We start from the raw sequence: 5,494 nt of genomic DNA on the forward strand, positions 1-5,494 counted from the left end.
ATTTACACCCAATAGGTACAATACCTTCAGGTGGATCTACCAAGATCCAGACTTGGTTTGAGTGCATCGAGTCAATTTCTGATCTCATTGCCTCTAACCATTTTTCAGAGTCGATATCTAATATCGCCTCATCTTAGGTCTTGGGGTCATCACCATGAGCTCCATTTCCCGTGAGGAACATTTCCTCTACTTCCTCTTGTATGGTACCTAAGTACCTTTTAGGAGGATGAAAAATCCTAGTCGATCTATGAGGTGGAAGAGGTTGTGTTAGGACTGGTTCTAATTGATTAGTTTCCTCAGGTTCTTTAGCTCGTTGCTCTTGGGAGACATTCTCCTTGAGCTTAATTATTCTTCCGATGCCACCATCTTGAATAAACTATTTTTCAAGAAAAATAGCATTTTGACTCACAATCACATTGTGATCTTTCGGAATATAGAAATAGTATCCTAATGACTCTTTAGAATATCCTATAAATCGAGCTTTAAAAGATCTAAACTCTAACTTGTCCGCCTGCTGTCTTTTGACATGAGCTGGATAACCCCAAATTCTGAGATGATTCAAACTTGGCTTCTTACCATGCCATATCTCATATAGTGTGGTAGGAACGATTTTAGAGGAAACCCTATTCAATACATAAATTACTGTCATGAGATAATATCTTCAAAGAAATTCGAAGAGGTCCGTGAAGCTCATCATGGAACGGACCATATCTAATAGGGTCCGATTTCTCCATTCTGAAACCCTGTTGAGTTGAGGCGTTCCAGGTGGAGTCCATTGAGAGACTATACCATTATCCTTAAGATAGTCTAAAAACTCTCGACTAAGGTATTCACCTCCTCGATCTGATCGAAGAACCTTAATGGGCTTTTCTTGTTTGTTTTTCTACCTCATGTCTAAATTCTTTGAACCTTACAAAAGCTTCAGACTTGTGTTTCATTAGAAACACATACCCATACCTAGACATATCATCGGTAAAGGTAATGAAGTAGATGTAGTTGCCTCTAGCCGGCACATCAAATGGACCGCACACATCCGTATGTACTAGGACAAGTAGGTCTGTGGCCCTTTCCCCATGTCCCACAAAAAGAAGCTTGGTCATTTTGCCTTGAAGGTATGATTCACAAACTGGATATGACTCGGAAGTCAACGGACTCAATAGCCCGAATTTCTTTAATTTGTTAACCCTATCTTTCGCTATATGACCTAGCCTTAGGTGCCACAGATACCTATCATTTAGACTATCTCTAGGCCTTTTAATTCCTATGGCATTCACATTTTGTTCAATATTAAATACAGATACATCAATATATAGCTGATAGAGACTGTTAATAAGAAAACCATCTGCATCTTTATTATTTTCATAAAAAATATTACAATGGTCCTTATGAAAACTAATCACATAGCCTTCTTGTGCTAAACATGAAACAGAAATCAAATTTCTACTTGCTGCAGGCACATAATAACAGTCTCTTAAAACTAAATCTAATCCTAACGATAATCGCAGAGAGTAGGTTCCCACAGCTACAGCAGCAACTCTTGCTCCATTTTCGATATGTAGGATCATCTCCCCATCCCTCAGCCTCCTGCTTTCCTCAAGACCCTGCATAGAAGTACACAAATGAGCACTAGAACCAGAGTCAAGCACCCAACTCGATGTAGAAAAAATCGTAAGATTAGATTTTAAAATAAGCATACCTCCAGAAGGACCATCCTTCTTGTTCTTCAGGGTTGCCAGGTACTGAGGACAGTTTCGCTTCCAATGGCCATCTGATTGGCAGTAAAATTATTTTTTCTTATCAGCAGCCTTCTTCTTCGGTTCTGTCTTCTTCTTCTTGCCATCTACCTTCTGCTTCTTCGTAGACTTCTTTTTCTTTCCAAAAGATTTTCTCTTGGAAGAAGTCCACTCCACAGTAAGAACTGAGCCTTTTGAACCCTTCATAGAAAGCTCAGCCGTAACCAACATATTCATTAACTCGGCCAAGGTACACTGCATCTTATGCATATGAAAGTTCATGATGAATTGACCATATGCATCAGACAAGGACTGAAGGATCACATCAATCTGAAAATTCTTGTCTAAGATGATACCGAGCTTCTCAAGCTCCTTAAGATCCTTGATCATTGTCAAATAATGATCTTGGACTGACTGCCCATCACGCATCTTGGCCTTAAAAAGTCTTTGACAGACTTAATACTTGGCCGCACGACTTTGTTCACCAAACAACTCTTGTAGGTGAGCCAATATTTGGCGGGTAGTCAAAATATTCTCATGTTGGCGCTGCAAGTCATCAGACATTGCACCCAACATATAGTACCTTACTTTGTTATCATCATCTGTCCGCTTTTTCAAAGATGCTCTCTGTTCAGCAGTCGGACGTGCTGGTATGGCAGGTGGGTCTTGGTCCAAGACATGAGTCAATTTTTTGGAACCCAGAATAATTCTGTAGTTTCTCAACCAGTCCTAAAAATTGGGTCCAGTCAGTCTATGGGTGTCTAGAATTTTGGTCAGAGGGTTTGAGGCAGACATGTTTCCTGTAGAGAGTCAAAAGTTTCTAGTTAAATTTTGTAATCAGACTCAACCAATTTGTTTAGAATTTTTATTTTTTAACAAATTAGGCTCCCACTATTTTTTCAGATCCCTACACTCCTTTAGTAGAGATGTGAAAATCTCCATGATCAGTGATTTTTAGTGGGTGGTGCGGTCTCACCGACTGGCTCACCACCTCACCTAACAATTATTGATGATGGATCAACCGATGAGTGGACAACTCTTGTCCAATGATTCTCTAATCATGGTACACCCAAAACTTGGTCTCTAATTCATGAAGCTCACCATGTCCGGGATATTGCTCCAATCCTTAGTAAGTCACACCCACCATTTGCACGAACTAGATTCCTGATTGGGTCCCTCACTGTATCTGAAATATTGAGCCTAACCTATCCTCTAATCCGTAGTATCCAATGCCTAATGGACATGGTTGCATCTTCCCGGTGCAACTGAGCCACTGTAACCAGTCGAGAACAATCAACCCCAGGAAGGGCCCGCACATCCACAATGGTGGAAGATCTAGACTTAATATTTTCTTAGAAAGATTTATTTAGGTCTCATTAAACTTGACTTGATATAGTCATAACAATTATGACTAATCTAGTGGCATGGGTTAGCTCGAATTGTTAGCCACCTCTAATCAGAACTGAGTCGACACATATGGCTAGATAAGTAAGACCGGTCCGAGGGATATGTCATTAACTCGACAAAAATGCATTCGAGTCGAGTAGCTCCCAATTAAAAATCAGTCGGTCGCATCTGCCCAACTTACCTTAGATACCAAATTGTCGAACCAAAACTAATTGGGTTAGCCTACAATCCAGGCTCTAACCACTGAGCCAAATTAGGTCTTAACTTGATTGAGTCATACATAAATGTGATTCGACCTTGACCCAGATTTAATCCTATTAGACTGGTCAATTATTAGCTTTCATGATCCCACCTAACCAACTCTTGATTTGGTTTGATCAACCGCTAGACCTAATTGAGCTATCCAAGTCCGAACTCAATTTTATAAAAATATCTTAGATCTGAAATTTTCAATTTTAGACCTAACTTAATTTTATAAGCTTAATTCATTAATTAAGTTTGGATTGATAAACAAAACATATAAAATAAATCCTAGGATTTTAGGATCTAGGGTTTTACAGAAAAGTAAGTTTTGATTTCTGATTAAGGATGAACGCACGGTACCCCTACACATCATATGAACACCCCATTGAATGGAAAGAGAGGGTCTTAAAATCTTACTTTGTTCTTATGACCAGACGGCCATGAGAAACACCTTAATCAGAAATATAAATTTAACTACAAAACTAGTTAGATCTAAATTAACATATCACATATACAATTTAAGATTCTAACTAATACATGCTTTGCATACATCTCATGCATCAAAAATCAATCTGATTAACATGCTTTCAGATCTGATACATCACATGTAATATCTGAAAAATAAAATTTAAATTGAACTATTCAAAATAAAAACTATTCTAGACAAGTTACTAGAATAATTCTACAACTAGTCTAGGCATGCAACAGATCAATTTTATGAAATAATTAAAATTTTATTTTTTATTTTTTTGATCTAATTATAATAATTATAATATCAAAAAAATAGAGAATAAATTATATTTAATTTATATTTTAATCTCATTAAAATATAAAACTTAAGACTATTCATGGATTCAATTAATCCTAGTCTAGTCATGCATCTTATGCATGTTAGATCTTCTTAGATTTAATTTTAAATATTTTGATTTCAGATCTTATTACATCTGATATGATATCTAAAATTATTTAATATCAGATAAATTAAAATTAAAATCAGATCTAAAATAGATCTGAAATAGAGCCAACAACCTGGCTCTGATACCACTTAAAGGAGGAAAATCGCTTTTCCTTGTAGGATCTTCCAGATTTCATCAAATCTGGGGTGGAATATTTTTTTTAAAAAAAAAATTATCCTACATATTTTAGATCTAATTCTCTAGATCTAATTTCATTATCTGATATTTAAAATCTAAAATTAAATCTAAAACTATGATAAAAGAAGAAATACCTCAAGGGTAATCTGATTACCCTGTAGATGATCTCTGCACAGTCCGAGGTTCTGATGTAGCCACGCAAGCACCTAGCCTCTACTGGTATCCACTCAGGTAGGATCTAGAATATCTTCTCCTTGCAAATCTATGCTCCAAAAATCAAATTTTTATCTGATTTAAAAGTGCTTCAAAACTCCTTCTGAAGTTGGAGCAGCAGCCTGTCAAAGATGTCCTGCAACCTTCTGTTCCAGGCGTCACCACGCCTTAGATCTCTACCAGATGGACGTCCAACTTTTTGGACGTGAAGAGGGGAGGAAGGAGAGTAGGGAGGATATGGAGAAGAGGGTAGGGGGTGGTAGCTGTTGGGTTTTGTGCATAAAAAAATTTCATCCTCGAAACCCTAGGTGCAGCAGGGTTGATATAGACCCTGTATGCTGCGCAGTGCCACATCATTCAACCAATCAAAAAATTCCAATAAATTTTGAAAAAATTTTGATTGGTAGAGTGATGTCATCTGATCACATCAGATAAGAATCCCACCCTCTCTCCTAAGTTGGCGCCAACAATGGATAAGCTCAATCAAGGTGGCGCCAAAGAGTCCATGTTTATCAGGACTCTTTGGTTCTTATCTATTTGGGGTGCCCACTTTAATCCAATTAGGCTCATGCCATAATTTGATTATGGCATCCAATTCAATTGAGTTTTGGCATGTGGATACTCTACAAAAATCCTCCAATGAATCCTCTTCAGTTTAAGACCCATATGTTAACTTTTGACAGATGTCCTAAAATAAAATTGGCAGGTGCTAGAAATTAGCAGGTGTTGTCTTAAATTCATCTCATGAATTAAGACAAATCTTTTTTGAGCTGGACAAGGACAACTCATTTGAGAGCTGAAATA

Source organism: Elaeis guineensis, chromosome 6 (assembly GCF_000442705.2).
Source record: "Elaeis guineensis isolate ETL-2024a chromosome 6, EG11, whole genome shotgun sequence".
NCBI lineage: Eukaryota > Viridiplantae > Streptophyta > Magnoliopsida > Arecales > Arecaceae > Elaeis > Elaeis guineensis.